Raw genomic sequence first — 20,028 nt, forward strand, 5'->3', positions numbered from 1 at the left:
GGTTTCTGCTTGCATCTTATTGACTGCAGCATATTAAAAAATTGATTGCATGTACCTCTTTTGTCAGAGCTAGTGAATCTGTACCATAGGATTAGCAATAAGTCTGTAGAAATTTCACCTAGAGCAGGAGTTGGGAAACCAAGGCCCAAAGGCCAAAATTGGTTCACAATCCTCTTTTGTAAATAGAATTTTATTGGCTCACAGGCAAGCCCATTCATTTAGTATTGCCTATAGCTGCTTTAGTACTACACCGATGGAGTTGAGTAATTGTGACAGAGACCCTTCGGCCTACAAACCTAAAAATGTTTACTATCTTGCCCTTAAGAAATAAATGTGCTGATGTCTGATCTAGGGAAACTGAGGAATGAGAAGTTTCTAATGGGACAGAATTTCAGAGAGAAAAATACTAATTTAAGTTTTAAAAATTCCAAAAATTTTTTTTCAAACGATTTGAGGAATCAAATAAAAGGTACAGAAAAAAAAACAAACAAACAACTAATGAATATTTTACCCACATCTCTGCTATAGCACTTAGTCTACTATTCATTCAATCTTTTATTCATCCCATAATTATTTATTGAGTGCATGCTATGTGACTGGCACACAGCTGGATGCAGGGGGCTAGCTAGGAAAACAAGACAAAACTCCTTGGGGTTTTATTCTTGGGAACGGGGAGGAGTGATGAAGAGAAACAGCAAAAATGGAAGTAAAAGTATACAGAATGCTGATGGTGATGCCAACTTTGGACAAAAATCAGTAGGAAAGGAGGCTCCAGAGGGTGAGGCTGGGGACGGCTGTTTGGAATAGGATGGCTAGGGGCAGCGTCACCCGAAGATAACGTTTGAGTAAGGGCTGGATGGAGGTGAGGAAGAGCCAAGTGGCTCTCTGGGGCACAGCCTCCCACAGGAGGGACAGGAGGGCAGATGCCCTAAGGCAGTGACATGTCTGTTGTGTTTGCAGAACAGGTGGAGGCAAATGTCACTGCAGTGGAGCTGAAGGGAACGAGGTCAGAGGAGGGTCAGATAATGAGGGGCAATTATAGGCACTTTGGCTTTTTCTCTGAATGAGAAAGTAGGTCTTGGAAGATGGGGGTAGAGGAGGGGCATGATCTGACTTACATTGTAAAGGATCACTGCCTCCTACCTGAGAATAGACTGGAAGCGACCTCGATAGATGGCGGTGAAGGGGCTAGAAGGCAGTAGTCTGGGCCAGAGGAGATGTGGTTTGGAATATGCTACAGTTGAAGGGGCAGCTCCAACAGGACTCGTGTTTGGATTGGGTATGAGGTGTGAGGAAAAGAGGAGTCAGGTGGACTGCAAGGTTTTGGGGCTGAGCGACTGGAAAGATGAGGCGAGTCTGTGGGAGGAGCAGACTTTGGGTGGAGGATCAGGAGTTTGAGTTTGGACCTGTAAAGACTGAGATGCCATAAACATCCACATGGAGATGATGAACAGGCAGTGAGATATATGGGTCTGGAGTGCAGGGGAAAGGTCTCCTTTGTTTTAGTCCTGGAAATAGCTGTTCTAGAAATTTGGGGAAACCAGAGGCATGAGTAAATTAAGATACTGCTGACTATGATGAACTCAGAGGCTTTCAGGCTTAAGGACTAGATAAAACTGTTTTAGGAACCTAGAGGCAGAGGCTTTCTTTCTTTTAATGGAACAGAATATTGAATATGACTTAAAACCAGTTTTTTCTAATTAATACAAATGTCTCAACAAATAATGTCCCAATATCCAATTGCCCGATTTTCTGGGGAAGACCTTGCAGTTGCAAAGTTAAAGCAAAAACAAAAACAAGCAAACCAAGAGCAAGAACAAATCATAATTTATAAATGTAGTCATAGAGGGTCCTGCAAAATTTAAAGCACATTACGAATTTCTCTGAAAAAAATTAGAGTAACACCTTGTGGAGAACTTGAGTTTGGCAGTTCTTTTTTAAATGAGGGAAGAGAGAATTAATTAGCAAAGACATGGTCCTGATGAGTAATGTTTAGAAAATCATATCTCAGTTGGTACCCAAGAGGCTCATTTCATCCATATCTACAGATCTGGGTTACCTGCACATTCCTTCTGATTAAATCCCAGTAATGGTCCATCACACTCTGAGTAACCTGCCTCAAGGGAGACTGTTTTCCCCCCATGCTAATTATTCTCCATTTGCTGCTACCTCCCCAAACCAATCCAGTCTCTGCTTTCCTTTGCCCTGTACTGTGCCACAAGAATCTGACCTCTACATATTGTACCTTGTGGTATTCATCGTTCTTTTGGCTCATGGTTGGTTTGATCAGTACAAGGCACCAACAAGAGATTGGAAGGAGGGAAGAGAGAAAAGTTGGGTCCTGCTTCCTCTGTTTCCTCCCTGCTCCAAGCTAAGGTTCAGTAGTGCAGGATGTGTTTTGAAACTCTGTGTGGCTACAGCTCCTGCTGGGTATTGCTTCTTCCATAGTTCCAATTCACTGGCTTTTGTCACCTGTGTCCTTCCCTTCCCCTTCAGGCTCAGGAGTGGCAGGAACTTCCCACTGATGCCTTCCCTGATGTCTCAACATCCCTTGATAGTTCCCCTACTTCTGTGACACCTCTGTGAATAGTCCCTTCATTATATTTTCTTCAGAGTACCTCTTCAGGGTGTGTTCTCTCTCCTGCTGGAATACAGGCCAATACATTATCTAAACTTTAAAGGAACCATTTGACAGGTGGGCTTTTATTAATTCTACAATTATGGCCCTGCATACACTTAGAATGTATTGTCTCTCATTGCCAATTGAATTACACATGACACTGAGCTTACCAGGGGTCAGACACTTTGCTAAGTGCAAGGGAAAACAATGAATAAGAACAATAAACAAGAGATCCATGGGCTGAGAAAGCTGACAGTCTAGTTTAAAGGGTATCCCTTTGATTATACAAATCATATACACACTATGTATCATTGTATCCTAGCCAGGTATTTATAACTAAGGTTGCATTTCAAGGCAACATCTATGAAGTAGCATATGGTCTTTAGACAGAGCTATTCTACCATGTTATATTCATTACCATCTTACGAGAAAACCAAATAAAAAATAGTATTCGATCATTTGTGGTTTTATTGACCTGTCCTTGAATTAAGGTGCTAACAGAGCATGGAAGCCTCTATATTGATACTCAGACAGGATTTGAATAAAAGTCAGTTTGGGAAGTTTTGGGGATAAAACAGTTAAAAATTTCGAGTTGTATAACGCCAAGATGTTTTGAAACATTTTCTCCTTCATTTGTTTCTTACATACTTACATTATTTGTGAGTGAGTTAATTGCCTGGTCTCCCTCCACACCTTACTACAGTGAACAGAAAGATAACTATTCTTTTATTTGTAGCTAGAGGGTTTTTTTATATTGAGTCAGAAAAGACCTGAACAAACAACTCCTTCTTGATTTTTACCAGAAAAAAAGGCTACCATTTATCTCTTAACTAAAGTTGTGTTTTTAGTAAATGTCCGCAATAAATAAGAATGCTTTATTGCAAAATAATTTTATATTTGGCACACATTTTGGAAATTGTTTTGTAGAGTGCATAAGAGAATAGCCTTACTGGAAGCTGGACAATCAATAGGTGCTTTACTATGAGTTTGTATGGGGGAAGGATTGCTGTCTGGTTTCCTCTGCCTCAGAAGGATTTTCAGGTTCAAATTATTGCAACTGTGCTTTGTGCAATTAAATGTTGAGGTCTCCAAAGCTCGCTATTCTAGGTGTAAGAGTGAATTAAAATTAACCTTTGTTAAACGCTATTTACCTGCCCTTTGTAGACTTGTCCCAATAGGATTTTTCTTATCATTTTATGATTGCACAAAATTCTCTTGCATGGATGTGTCTCAATATTCTTAACAAGTCACCTATCTGAAAATTGCAATTGTTTCTAATATTTCCATATTAATAATGATGCTTCAGTGTATATCCTTGTCCTCATTCTGTATGCTCATCTATAATTAGCTCCTTAATAGTGCAATAGCTGGGTCAAAGAATAACAAAAACCTGCAAGGCTTTTGAAGATACTACCAAACTGTCTTCGAGAAAGGCAGACTGAGAAAGTTTGCTTTCCTGCATACCTTTCGGTTTGGATACCAAAATTTTTTTTTTGAATTTCCAATTTGTACGGTGAACAATATCTTAATTTGCATTAATCTAATTAATGGTGAGGATGAAAACTATTTTCACATATTCGTTAGCCATTTATCCTCCTAACCCTTCCTCCTACCCTTTCTCTTGAGCCCGCTTCCTTCCTTATTTCCTTTCTTTGAATGGCAGGCTCATGCTTGTGGTGGACACAGTAACCTGCTTTCCCAATGTCCTTTCTCTCCTTTATTTTTAGGGAAAATTTCAATTTTATTCAATTTATCTGCCAAATTTAATGCCAACAACAACTATATTTCTCAGCCAACCTTGCTGCTGGGGTTGGCCATATGTCATAGTCCTGGCTAATGAGAAGTAGTGGAATTTGCTAGAAGGAACTTTGTAGAAAGGGGGTAGATAAGCCAGCTTGTTCCATTTTTGTTTTTGCCCTGTCTTTTTCATCTTGCCTGTCTGATATAAGACTGCATTACTGCAGGTCTCATCACCATGAAGTGAAAAGGGAATGAAAGACACCTGCTAAGGACTGACATCATAAAGGGCCTGGGTGCTGTTGGCAAGATTACATCATGATGCTTTCATAACATCCTCAGACAGCTTACCTCCTGATTTATATATTTCACATGGACAATCAATCAATCAATCAATCAATCAATAAATAAATAAAAACCCAACATTTATTTGCTTAAGCCATTCTAATTTAGGGATTCTATAAGGTGCTGCTAATTTATGAGTGTACTTTAAAAAATTTGTGGAAAAATAGAATTGAAAGATAATATAAATCTTTCCATGAACTTTTTGAAGTGCCCTTGTACTGTTCTCTGTCCATATTTAACTGTGGAAACCACATTTTGGTTATTGATCTAGAAGCGGTTTTTAGACTTAATGGGTAGGAACACTTTATTTAATGAGTGTTGCCAAATATTTTACAGTTTCTCATTTCTTTTTAGCTTTTTTTGTGGTCTGTTTTTATATTTTAAAAAGTCACTTATCAAATTTATCATCCTTGTGTTTTATCGCTTCTGCCTTGATGTCATATTTGCAAAGGCCTTTTACAGTACATGTTATTCACTTATATTTTCCTTAAAAACTTGGTTTCATTTTACATTAAACCAGAATAGCATATCCACTGTCTCCCCCTCCTGTACTCATGACAGACATTGCTAAAAGTTTGTCCCACCCATCCTTACTGAGCACCCTTAGTGAGCAGGCTTCAAATCTATTCCTGCTAGACACCTTAAATACTTCCTTGACGAGATGAGTATAAGTAAATAATAGACGTGTTTACTGTTACCTTTAATAAAACAGTAGTCTCTCTTTATCTGTGGTTTCACTTTCCACTGTTTCAGTTACCTGCATTTCCAAAATATTAAATGAGAAATCCAGAAATAAGCAGTTCCTAAGTCTTAAATTGCACTCAGTTCTGAGTAGTGTGATGAAATCTCAATCGTGTGCTCCTTCCTGCCCGGGATGTGAGTCATCCCTTTGTCCTGAGCACCCGCTCTGTAGTGCTCCCTGCCCTTTAGTCAAGTAGTAGCCATCTGGGTTATCAGATCTATTGTTGCAGTATTACAGCTTGTGTTCAAGTGACCCTTACTTTACTTAATAATGGCACCAAAATACAGGAGTAGTAATGCTGGCAATTCTGATAAACCAAAGAGAAGCTGTACGATGCTTCCTTTAATTGAACAGACGAAAGTTCTTGACTTAAGGGGAAAAAAAAAGAATCATATGCCGAGGTTGCTAACATCTACAGTGAGAACAAATCTTCTATCTGTGAAATCGTGAAGAGGAAAAAAGAAATCCATGCACAGTATATGCAGGCTTTGGTACTGTCTGTGGTTTAAGGCATCCTCTGGGGGTCTCGGATCGTATCTTTTGGGTGAGAGGGGGCTACTGTACTGGTGAAGCACCACTGAAGGCAGACAACCTACTATTAATATTTCATAGACTAGAAAAGAAGCTGATTTTTTTCTTCAAATTGTGTAGCTTCCAGTCTAAAAAGAGTCAGTTCGATTCAAATGATGATATCCCTCAAATGACAAAACCAGTGATCCACTTAAAGGAATCAACAGTTATTTAGACAGACACAAATGCTTTCCTTTGGGCTCTTGGTTCCACAATGTAGAGTAGTGTTTGGGTACTCTGCAGAGTGCAGGAGCTTGCGGTGTGCAGAACCATGTCAATTGAATTGGGAGAACTTAAGGAGGAGATAAATGTCACTGCAATATAGCTCAGAAATAAGAAGTGGTTATTCATGAATTAGAAATAATAACTACAAATCTTTAAGGAGAAAAATGTTCTTCATCAGGATTCGAGGAGCTTAAAGTAAGGGAAACATCAGTAGTGGACCCTAGAAATAAATTATCAAATTATCAGAGCATGACATTTGGGAGTGATACAGATTTTTCTTTAAACTTTATTTATTTTTGCCTTCACCAGTGAATTTCAACAAACATTTAATGAAGAAACAATACAGATTTTGCATACATTCTTTCAGAAAATGGAATAGAACATGAACATGGATATAAGAAATATTCTACAAAATATTAGGAAATCGAATTAAGCATCATTTAAATCGATAATGCCTAATGAAATTGTGATTTATCTCAACATGTGCTTGGTGTAACCTTCAAAAGTCAATAAATATTATGTACCCTCATAACAGGATATAGGAGAAAACTCATACAATAGATTCAATAGATTCAAAGGAAAAAATCATTTTACAGTATTCGACACTCATTCATGAGAAAAATTTTTAGCAACTGGAACACAAAGGACTATATAGTTAGTCTGGTGAGGGGCGTGTATGACAAACCTACATACACTGTTACAATTACAGATGCTCCTCCACTTATGATGGGGTTACATTCTGATAAACCTGAAGTAAGTTGAAAATATCATTAAGTAAAAAATACATTTAATGCTGGCCACACAGCAGACAGTCCCCAACTTGCAATGGGCTGGACTTAGGATTTTTCCACTTAATAGTAAAGAAAAGGCTAAAACCAGAGAAAGAACTGCCTTCTCATTTCATTTCCCCCATGAAATGGTGCACCAGTGGAGGGCCAGTGGATCAGCACAGACCAGCACAGGGTGGGGGGCGCCTCACTGTCTTTAATCTTTAACTTGGCCCATTCCCTTCATTCTCTCTCATGTAACCCGTCCATCTCTTATTTAACGTACAATATGCTGATGTCTATTAGGACTTTGCCACTTTATCTCTGGTTAGAATGGCAAAGGGGCACTGCAGGTGCAGCTGCACATAAAATTTAAAGGAAATAATTTTAGACAGTATGCACTCTGTAGGTGCTTTCAAAATTTAATTTATATTACTGGGTCCTGGAAGGAAATGCTGAGATGCCAAGACGACCTCTAAGAGCTTCCTTCTAGCTAGTGTCTGCCACTTTGCTCTAACTGAAGATGAGTGGCCGGCTGCTCCGATGCTTATCGATGGTGATACCGCAGCATAAAGTAGGAAGAAATAAATGGCACTGGGCTTCACTGGTTTAACCTCTGGAAGAATCATGGAGCTAAGAAGAGAGGTTGTGGGAGGGGATCAATAGTTGACAAATGAAAAGAGTCTCAGTCAGTTGGAAAGGGCATTTATTTTCTTGTGATGTAGCAGAATAAATCATTTGTAGAATTCAACAACACAGGATTGTCTTTTGCAAAATAACACTCTCTGTTTTTCTTTACCTAAAATCTTTGAGAACTATAATACAAAGTTTTCTTCCTACATTATATAATTGGGAAAGTAGAAATATAACTATCCAAATTAATGTTGGATGAGAAGCAAATCTGTCATCATCATCATTATCCTGATCGAGTACTTACTGTGACATATGAAGAATGTGGAACAATGCTAGGGTATCACAGAGTCTCTTTAGTAAAATGTGATTGCTGTTCCCATCAAGTTTTTCCTCCCCAGTAAAGAATCTTGTTATCTATTAGTAACATATGGTCTCTATGTTCTTTTTTATTGAGAGAGTTTTTTTTTTTCCTCAAATTGTTGTGCTTCTCTCACTAATTCTTTGTGTAAGTCAAATTTATCATTCACAATAAGAGGACTCCTGGTAGACTGTATGTAACATAAACCAATTTGAACTATTCTGGGGTTATTCTACATTTTCCCTTCTTCTACTCCCCATCCATTCTCTGCCATTTTGGCTAGCGGCTGGTATCTGCCCGTGTTGCTCTGTGCTCTGGGAGGCTGAGCCCTGTGGACTTATTCGCTTGGGCCATTTTGTTGGTTGACTTCTGGTTGGGCTTAGCAATGGGAGACACTGTTGACCATAAGAGCAAGAGGAGAGAGAGGTCTGGACATTTCTCTGCTCTCATTTGAGCGATAGCTGCATTCTTCTTGACCACAGCTCCCATTGGGCTAGACAGCCCTCACTGGCTCTCAGAAAACTATCTCTTTCCCTTATCTTTGGCCTATGTATGGGAACGGCTTCCAGCTGTTTCTAATCTATGGGCGCTTCACTGTTACCTGTCAGCTGTGGTTATGGCAACAAATAACTCCAAAGTTTCAGTAGCTCAAAACAATAGATATTTGCATTTTTCTCATGAAACATGAGGGCTATGGGTTGGCTGTGGCTCGGGTTCCAAGTGTCTTCTCATTTTGGATCCCAGGCTGAAAGGATATGATGTTCTCATGATATTGGGTAGCAACACAAGAGAGAACCCAACTCAATCCCCATAATTACATGTAAAGCTTCTGCTTGGATAGGGCAAATCTCAAGTCTATTCACAGTCAAGTGGCCAGAGCATGTAACATAGACAAACCCAAAGTCAAACAAGTGGGGACATACACTTCTCCCAAAGGATTCTCAGACCATCTGGGTGAACTTTATTTCCTGCAAGGACTGTGACTAATACAGTTATCTATAAAAAAAAAATTAAAAAGTTAAGTTTATGACAATGATACATAGAGCTACCTCACTGAGCCCAATGGCAGGGATTCCAGCCAGCTCCTGAAAATGAACCAAAACAAGAGATTTGAGAACTTTTAGGACTTGCCTTTTCTTATCTCTGTTCCTAACATGTTTGCTGCACCCTTTCTCTTTGGCAAGACAGCTTTGCTTGATTCTCTTACCCACATGTTGGAAAACACCATGGCCAACTACCCCTAAGTGTAATGTTCCAAGATGAACTTTTATGAATGAGCCAGTGTGGGTGAGATGCTCATTGCTCATGCTATTGTTAGAGCACATGGGCAAGGTCACGTAGTACAAAGCAGGACCCAGCAATGTAACTGCATTGATTATGTTGAAGTAAAGTTAACAGGAAAGGGAAGACCATTCACTAGGTGCCCACTACATCTAAACATCTTTTTTGCCACAGGTTTTCCTTTAGTGATCTTTGTTTTGTTAAACAGTATTTATTACCTAACTAAAATCAGTTTACTTTTTTTGTTTGTTTAGTGCAATATTTGTTTTCTCCTTAACGGAAATCTGTGCTTCATAATATAAAGTCCCTTGTTTTTTTAAATCTTTGATGTTCTCTATGCAAGATGTTATGTCTAAAATTTCAATTTTTCCTAAACACAGATAGAAAACATCTTAAGCAGACATCTCTCTGAAGACATCTAAGAAGTCTAACTACCTGTCTACCTGCATATATATGGGTTTGAGTCTAGTAATAAAGATACTTTCACTGATATGCCTGGTAATTTTGGAGGGAGAGATTTTGAATAAAAATGATGAAGTCTAGCTATTTACACTGGTCTTGGAATGTCTACATGGTATAAAAGAATTGTAGCAAGAAAACAATAAAAGGAGTATTGTACTTTAAAGTTCCTACCATGCTTTACTGCTCAAAATCTAGGTGTCATTTACTTTCACCTCAACACCACCAGGAGACAGATATTTGAACTCCATTTTGCAAATGAGAAAACTGACACTCAGAGAGGTTGAATAACTGGATTAACGTCACAGTGCTATTAAAAAGCAGGTTTAAGACACAAATCCAGGCTGGACTGACTCCAAAGTCTGTGCTCATTTGTAAGACATCTCGGGTGGTGGTGGAGCAGAGTAGGCATCAACAAACATGAGCTTCTTTTCCCTGTAAAGGCTCTTTCACTTCTCTAATGCTTTGATCATGGTTCTTTCATAAAGTGAGTGGAGGGGGATTATGATAATGACAGGCTCCATTTGCCACAGTGGATGCCACCAGGGGCTCTAAGAATGAGCTAGCTTCCCAGACTCTACTGGGAGTGAGATCTGAGCTTAATCATTTTAAATAGGATTTATAACTTCTGTTTTACCCACCAAGTTCAGCAACATTTTTTATGTTTCAGGGAACAGAATAATTCCATTGGGCCTCTATTTGTCACAGGGTGGATGACAAGAGAGAGAAAGTAGAGAGCATCCCGTTACTCACAAAATCCTGGGGGCATTCCAGTCATGACTGCACATAGAGCCGTGCAGTGTTTCCCACATCATTTGCTCAGGAAATATTATTAGTCTTTTTTTTCCAGTCATTTTACTTATCAGATATAATGTATTTATTACATTACCATACTGCATACGTGTGCTACTCCATAAAACTACATATACATATATATATATATACACACACACATACACATGTATATATACATATATGGATAAAGATGAGAAAAAAGACATGGAATAAATATATTTATTAATAGTGGGATTATGAGAAACATTTTTAAAATAAAATTTTCTTTTTATGACATTTAAATGTAACGTGTTAAAAGAGGAAAGAATGACAAATGAATGCATCACAGTGCTTCAGCTAACCAGGCTATACACAAAGTGGAGCATCCGGGAAAATGGAGACATTCCTAATCATTTAAAATACTTCAAAAACATATTAATTTATCTCTGCCAGGATACAGAAGAGATTTATATTATGCTTTGTCTCTGTACAAGGAGACAGGGTAGCTATAGAAAAGAAGTAGGAGAGAGGTCTTCACTGCACACCATGTTGGTATCTTTTGAATTATGAATCCACGTAAATGTACTACCAACAAATAAAAAACGATAGAAATTTATACTTTTCTTCCTTGCCTTAGTAAGTGAAGTAGAATTACTCTAATTCTTTAGTTTTCGTTTTCTTTTCTTTTTAGAATTCTGCCTATATTTTATATGGGTCATTTGTAAAACACATGTTTTTTAAGTAAATAACTTCCTATGTTTTTTATTAAAATTTTAATAATATACTTTATTTAATCCATATGTTTAAACTATGTTTAAATATGTAATCACTCTACAACTTGATTAAAGAGATTTTATACACACACACACACACACACACACACACACACACACACACACACACACACACACACACGTTTGAACTGAGTCTTTGAACCTGAGCGTTTATATTCCTCCTACAGGACATTTTCATTCAGACTAGTCACCCAGTGACTACATGTGGCTAGTAGCTAGCATGCTGGACAGCTCAGCTTGAAAATGAAACTGTTCGCTCAAAAAACACATTTCCCCTCAAATAACTGTTTTTCTTCCTGTTTAAAAGAGTCTCTTTTGGTCATTTTCCAGCCAATTAAATTTTGTTCCTGCAGCCTGCCTGGGTGTCATCTGGCCACGGAGAAGATGGGAGGCCTAATCCCACAGGCCCGGCGTTGTCCCCGAATGGCTGGCTTCCTGAAGGTCTGCATTTTGTTGATTGGCAGGTTTCCCACCACAGCCACTGCTGACGGAGCTCTTCCATGCTTGCTCTCTCAGCACAGGTCTCCCCTGCGACAATTGTAGGAACTTCAGCCATCTCTCCCCTTGGGCTCTTTCTGGCCATGCCATTTCCTGGGAGATGTGGAAGAATCCTGCACCGGACTCTCAGTTTTGAACTGTCTGCCCCGTGCCTCTGCTATGGGATCTCCTCACCCCACACTTTGGTGACCCTTGGCAGGCATGCTAGTTTCTACTTCTCAGTTATTTTCCTCCTGCCGGCCTTTGAGGAATCTTCTGGATTTTCCACATGCTTCATTAGAAATGAGAGAGCCTGGGGCCAGGGTGGGGGAGGGAATCTCCCAGCCCTTCCAACATTTGACTTTTCTCCCATTCCTATTCTACCGCAGCTGCTCTTTATGGGGTGGGGCACTCTGTGAAGCTGCCCCCTCTTTTAGGATTACACATGGAAATAAATTTCTGCCTTTAGATTCTTAAACATACGTTGGAAATTTTTATCTCCTACCTTTCACCTCTGTCAGCTTGGATATCAACCACAATCTCTCCTTTTCCTCAACCTGAAGGAACGGTCAACTTATCTGATTTTTTTTCTCTCTTCATGCTCTGAACTATACCCCAAACAAATCTAAACAAGCAAACAAGCAAAAAAGGCTGGGCAGTGTAAATCCCCTTCACTGGTATCAGGAGCTATCATGCTATCTTCCTTATTCCATTGTTGACTGTGATAGACTCTGCTCTAGTTATCCAGCCTCTGTCTTCACCTTCCTATCAAAGCCCTTTTAGTTTTGAGAGCAATACCTTTCCCCTCACTAGCTCCAAGCTTTTGTTACTTCAAAAGCAATTTGGCATCAGACCACCATGAAAGTATACATTTAAAAGAGAAATCCATTTACTGCTTCAATTGACCTCTTCTGCTAGTCTCAGTCTGACCTCCCAAGGAATGTCCTTGATCTAGTGGGAGAAGAGAAAAATACATCGTTAGAAATACATAGAAATGTTTTTTCTTCCCCAGTCCCCAATGCAGCCTCTACCTTTCTGCAGGGATATTTACACCATCAGCCTGCAAAATGGGTATAGCAGAGATGGCCAATTCATTTTCTTTCTTTTCGTATTTGCTTTTTAGTTGAAATGTATTGATTGGACATATTTATGGTGTACAGAGTTATATTTCAGTACATGTATGTGAAGTGAAATGATCAAATCAGGGTGGTTAGTAAATTCATCATGGCAAAAATTTATCACTTCTTTGTGGTGAGAACATTTAAGCCCCTCTCTTCTAGCCATTTGACAACATATAATAAGTTATTGTTAATTACAGATGCCTAGCCCTACTGTATATCACTAGAAATTATTTTTCCTATCTAGCTGTAATTTTGTGTCCATTAACCAGCCTCTCACTATCTTCTCCTCCCCCTCTGCTTCCCAGCCTCCAGTAACCACAATACTACTCTCTACTTCTAAAAGTTCAACTTATTTTTATATATTTTTAATTTTTAGTTCCCACAATGAGTGAGAACATGCAGTATTCATCTTTCTGTGCCTGACTTATTTCTCTTAACATGATTTTTTCTAGGCTGATACATGTTGCTGCAGATGACAGGCTTTCATTCTTTTTCATGGCTGAGTAGTATTCCATTGTGTATATATAGCACATTTTCTTTATCCATTCATCTGTTGATGGACACCTAGGTTGATTCCATATCTTGGCTATTGTGAATAGTTGTGCAGTAAACATGGAGGTTGCAGACATATCTTCAGTATACTAATTTCATTTTCCTTGGATATATACCCAGCAGTGGGATTGCTGGATCATATGGTATTCTATTTTTAGTTTTTTGAGGAATCGCCACATAATTTTCCATAATGGCTGTACTAATTTACATTCTCACCAACAATGTGTAAGACTTCCCCTTTCTCTACATCCTTGTCAACATTTGCTATTTTTTGTCTTTTTGAAAATAGCCATTTTAACTGGGTTGAGAAGATATCTCATTCTGGTTTTGATTTGCATTTCCTTGATGATTAGAGATGTTGAGCATGTTTTAATATACCCATTGGCCATTTGTATGTCTTCTTTTGAGAAACATCTATTCAGGCCATTTGCCCATTTTTTAACCAGATTATTCTTTTGCTGTTGAGTTGTTTAAATTCCTTGCATATTCTGGATATTAATCCCTGTTAGATGGATAGTTTGCAAACATTTTCTCCCATTCTGATGGTTGCCCTTTGTTCTGTGATTGTTTCCTTTGCTATGAAGCTTTTTAGTTTGATGTAATTCCATTTGTTTATTATTGTTTGCAGCCTATGCTTTAAAAGTCTTCTCCATAAAATTTTTGTCCAGACCAATGTTTTGGAGTGTTTCCTCTATGTTTTCTTTTAGTAGTTTTATAGTTTCAGGTCTTACACTTAAGTTTTTAATCCATTTTGAGTTGATTTTGGTATATGGTGAGTGATGGGGGTGTAGTTTCATTCCTCTGCATATGGATCTCCAATTTTTGTAGCACCATTTATTGATGAGGCTTTCCTTTCCCCAATGTATGTTTTAGGCAACTTTGTCAAAGATCAATAGGGTTAAATATGTGGATTTATTTCTGGGTGTTCTATTCTGTTCAATTAGTCCATGCATCTGTTTTTATGCCATTATTGTGTTGTTTTGATTACTACAGCTTTGTACTATATTCTGAAGTAAGGTAGTATAATGCCTCCAGCTTTATTCTTTTAGCTCAGGATTGCTTTAGCTCTTTGGGGGCTTTTCCACAAAATGTTCCACATGAATTTTGGGATTCTTTATACTATTTCTGTGAGGAATTCCATTTGTCTTTTGATAGAGACTGTTTTGAATCTGTAGATCATTTTGGGTAGTATGGTCATTTAGACAATTCTCCCAATCCATGAATACGGAATGTCTTCCCATTTTTTGTGTGTCCCCTTTAATTTCTTTTGTCAGTGTTTTCTAGTTTTCATTGTAGAGATCTTTCACCTCCTTGGTTAAATTTATTCCTAGATTTTTGTTAATTTTGGGTAGCTATTTTGAATGGAATTGCTTTCTTGATTTCTTTTTCAGCTAGTTCATTGTTGGTGTATAGAAATGCTACTGATTTTTCTATGTTGATTTTGTATATTACAACTGTACTGAATTTATCAGTTCTAATAGTTTTTTGGTAGAGTGTTTAGGTTTTTCTATATACAAGATCATGTTATTTGCAAGGGAAAATTTGACTTTGTCTTTTCCAATTTGGATTCCTTTTATTTATTTTTCTTGCCTAAATTCTCTGGCTAGAACTTCCAGTATAATGCTAAATAGGAGTGGTAAGAGTGGGAATCCTTGTCATGTTCCTGTTCTTAGAGGAAAAGCTTTCAACTTTTCCCTGTTCAGGATGATGTTAGCTGTGGGCTTGTCATACATGGCCCTTATTATGCTGAGCAACTTTTCTTCTACACCTACTTTATTGAGACTTTTTATGATGATGGAATGTTGAATTTTATCAAATGTATTTTCTGCATTAATTGAGAGGATCATATGTTTTTGTCCTCATTTGGTTGATGTTGTGTATCACATTTGTTGATTTGCTTATGTTGAGCCATCCTTGCAACAATGGGATAAATCCCACTTGTTCATGGTGTATAATCTTTTTGATGTGGTTTTGAATTCCATTTGCTAGTATTTTGTTGAGAATTCTTGTGTATATGTTCATCAGGGATATTGGCCTGTAGATTTTGTAGTGTCTTGATCTGATTTTGGTATCAGGGTGATACTGACTTCATAGAATGAGTCTGGGAATATATCCTCTGCTTCTATTTTTTGGAATAGTTTGAGAAGGATTGCATTAATTCTTTTTTTAAATTTTGGTAAAATTCAGCAGTAAAGCTGCCAGGTTCCTGGGCTTCTGTTTGTTGGGAGACTGCTGACTACTGATTCAATCTCATTACTCATTATAGGTCTGTTCAGGTTTTCTATTTCTCCTTGCTTCATTCTTGCTTGGTTATATGTGTCCAGAAATTTACCCATTTCCTCCAGATTTTCCAATTTGCTGGTATACAGTTGTTCACAATAGTCCATAGTGATTCTTTGTATTACTGTGGTTTCAGTTGTAATGTCTCCTTTTTCATTTCTTATTTTCTTTGTTTGGGTCTTCACTCTTTTAGACTAATGGTTTGCCAATTTTGTTTATCTTCTCAAAAAAAACAGGTTTCTGTTTCATTGACCTTTTGTATCATTTTTTGGTCTCTTTTATTTAGGCCTGGCTTTGATCCTATTAATTTATTTTCATCTACTAATTTGGGGATTTAATTGTTCTTGCTTTTCTAGTTTTCTATTTGAAGTATTTCTATTTTTTCGATGTAGCACTTATTGCAATAAAATTCCCTCTTAGTTCTGCTTTTACAGTATCCTATAGATTTTAGTATGATGTGCTTCTATTTTCATTTGTTTCAAGGAATTTTTTGATTTCCTGCTTAATTTCTTCTATGACCCATTGGTCATTCAGGAGCATGTTGTTTAATTTCCAAGTATTTGTACAGTTTCCAAGTCTTGCTTGTTATTGATTTCTAGTTGTATTCCATTGTGATCTGAAAAGGTACTTGATATGATTTCAATATTTTTAAATTTGTCAAGAGTTGATTTGTTGACTAACGTGGTCTGTCCTGGAGAATGATGAGAACAATGTGCATTTTGCAGTTGTTGGATAAAATGTTCTGTACATTCTGTCAAGTCTATTTGATTTATAGTCCAGTAATAATGTTTCTTTGTCGATTTTTTTATGTAGATCATCTGTCCAAAGCTGAGAGAGGGCTGTTGGAGTCTCCAACTATTTTTGTACTGGGGGGGGGTGGTCTATCTCTCCCTTTAGATTCAGTAATATTTGCTTTATACATATGGGTGCTCTGGTGTTGAGTGCATACATTTTTATGATTGCTATATTCTCTCGCTGAATTGATCTCTATCATTATATAATGTCTTTCTTTATCCCTTTTTATAGTTTTTGTTTTAAAGTCTGTTTTATCTGATGTAAGTATAGTTACTCCTGCTCATTTTTGGCTTCTGTTTGTGTGGAATATCTTTTTCCATCCCTTCATCATTAGCCTATGTGTGTCCTCACAGGTGAAGTGAGTTTTTTGTAGGCAGTATATAGTTAGGTTTTGTTTTTTAATCCATTCAGCCAGTCTATATGTTTTGAATAGGGAATTTAATCCATTTACATTCAAGGTTGTTATCGAAAGGTACTGCCTTACTCCTGACATTTTATTAATTTTTCTATGGGTGTTTCATATATATTTTATTCCTTTTTTTCTCTTTTATTGTTTTTCTTTGTTTTTATTCTTTGTAATGTTAAGATATAATTTCTTTCTCTTTCTTGTTTGCACATCTGCTCTACCACTGAGTTTTATTCTTCACCTCCTATCATGATGGTAGTTAACATTCTTTTGCTTCTGGATGTAGAGCTACCTTAAGAATTTCTTGTATGGCTGGTCTTATGGTGATGAATTCCCACAGTTTTTGTTTGTTATCTGATGAATAGCTTTCCCAGGTATAATATTCTTGGCTGGAAGTTTCATTTCTTTCAGCACTTTGAATATATCATCCCACTCCCTATTGGCCTGTAAGGTTTCTGTTGAGAAATCTGCTGTTAGTCTGAGGGGGATTCCCTTATGGGTGATTTGAAACATTTCTCTTGCTGTTTTTAAAATTTTCTCTTTGCATTTGACTTTTGACAGTTTTACTACAATGTGTCTCATAGAGGACCTTTTTGGATTAAATCTATTTGGGGATCTTTTTGAGCTTCTTGGGTTTGGAAGTTCACATTTCTCCCAATACTTGAGAACTTTTCAGCTATTATTTCACTGTCTAGGCTTTCAATGTCTTTTCCCTTCTCTTCCCTGTTCAGAACACCCAAAATACAGAGATTTGTGCTCTTAAAGCTGTCCCATAGATCTTGTAGGACTTCTTAATTTTTTTATTCTTTTTATTTTTCTGTCCAAACTAGGTTATTTCAAAAAGCCTGTCTTGAAGTTCAGAAATTCTTCTGCTTGATATAATCTGTCTCTTAAGCGTTCAACTGTATTTTTTATTTTATTTAATGAATTCTTCAGCCCCCAAATTTCTTCTCGGTTCTTTTTTTATGATATCTATCTCTTTGTTGAATATCTCCTTCAGATCCTGAGTTGTTTTTCTCATTTCCTTGTGTTGTCTATCTCTATTTTCTTGCATCTCATTGAGTTTCTTTAAGACTATTATTTGGAATTCCTTTTCAGACATTTCATAAATTTTCTTTTCTTTTGGGTCTACTACTGGAGAATTATTGTATTCCTTTGGGGTGTCACATTTGTTTTTTCATGTTTCTTGTATAGTACAGAAGATTCTATACAATGTTTGTAGTATTAGTCAGTTCATGCTGAGCTTCAGTAACAAATCCATCCTAATAATTCAATGACATATAGAACAATGTATTTGTTTATCTCTCATATAGCAGTCCAGGGTGGGTTTTGGGTTAGTTCAATGAGTCTCTTTCATAAGAGAAGCACCCAGAGTGGCAGCTGCTTTGCCTCTTTCAATGTGTCCTTCGGGGCATCTATTCAAGTCAGCTGAAAGGAAAAGAGCACAGAAAAGCATGAGTGCACTTGTATGTGGGTCTGCTCCACTTCCTGGAAGTGTACTATTTATGGGGGTGCTGAATTGGATGCAGAAAAAGAAATATTAATAACGAATCAGAATGGGATATGTTCCCAGAGTTCCAGACTGCACAGTATGAGGTAGGAGATGGGGTGAATATAAAATGATCCTTGAATATCATCTATAGGATTTTCATAAAGAAAAAAAATCTCTAATAAGAGCTTTTTTTCCTGTGATTTGTCTCTTACAATTGGCAATATTACATTTCCATTCATTGAAAGTTCTGATTAATTAACATTGGGTGAACTATAGTTTTACTGCAAGTAAAACTGTGTGGCTTCATCCTCTATTTTATAAGCCAATTAATTTAAGATGTTTTATGAGGTAAAAAAACACCTTTAGGGAATCCAAGTATTCACACAATTTACCAATTTCCGTAAAAGTGTGTTTGCAGGTGCTATAATCACTTGAAAATTGCCAAATGTATTGTTCTGCTTTTGTAAATTCTTAGCCAGTCATATCTCTAATGTATTCCAGGATTATTATCTTTGGATATAATGATTCTATCCTGACTTTATTTTTCTACAGTTTTAGTTTTAAAAATTTTGTGTTCCTAGAGAAATCCCTATCCTGAAGATTTTGGAAGGAGAGCATTTACAGTCATTTTCATGTTTAGTTTTGGCTTCTGGGTTGTGTCTTTTTATAAACTTACCACAATTACTCTTGTCGTCTTGAATATCTGCTTCAGTAGGAGTCATGAGAAATGCATTGCAGGTGAGTTTGCCACTTACTGGTGGGCACATTTTTTCACACTCATGGGGACTTGGGTTTACTTGACTGTCAAATGAAGGGATTGAGAAGATAGCGTAGGTTGCACTCTTTTGAAATATTACTCTTCTACATGTTAATATTGAGCTGATTACTTTTCTTTATTTAATTATCAATCTGCCTCTTAGTTTAAATAAATAAATAATTTATTAATTTTAATTTTAAATTTAAAAAGTTCTTTTCCTTTAATTTTTGCACAATTTTAACTTACATGAATGTCCTCTTCCTCAGCTGCAGTACTAAAAGGCAAAAATGGTTCTGTAGAAATGTGTGCATTTGTATGTTTAAATGGGCTCGGATTTATATTGTGTCAAGAACCATTACCAACAATTACGTAGGCTTTGAAATGAAATTATGACTTAGAAATATATGTGGCATATGTTCTACTTCAATTTCAAAATATGTCTATGGGAAAGTTTAAAAAAAAATTCCACAAGCCCTTTTAAAATCTAAGAATTGTATAGATCGATTTACAGGTTTTTACTTTGCATGGAAATAATGTTTGTAATGCTTAGCTTTTGAACACTGATAGTCTGAATCTCATTTCATGTTGTAATAATAATAATAACAATTATAATGGCAGCTCAGATTTAGAGTCTTTACTAGATGCCAGGATATGTACCAAGTGCTATATGTGAATTATCCTTTTCTTCTACTTTATAATCTCCACAGCCAAGCTGCCCTATTTGATATGTACATAAGGAAAACTTTAATGCTCACTTGATATTACACACACAGAATAAACCACTGGGAGGAAAAGAAACAAGCAGAACAAAGAGTGTTTTAAAAATGACTACCTTGAAGTCAT

This window comes from Cynocephalus volans, chromosome 1 (assembly GCF_027409185.1).
Source record: "Cynocephalus volans isolate mCynVol1 chromosome 1, mCynVol1.pri, whole genome shotgun sequence".
Classification (NCBI taxonomy): Eukaryota; Metazoa; Chordata; class Mammalia; order Dermoptera; family Cynocephalidae; genus Cynocephalus; species Cynocephalus volans.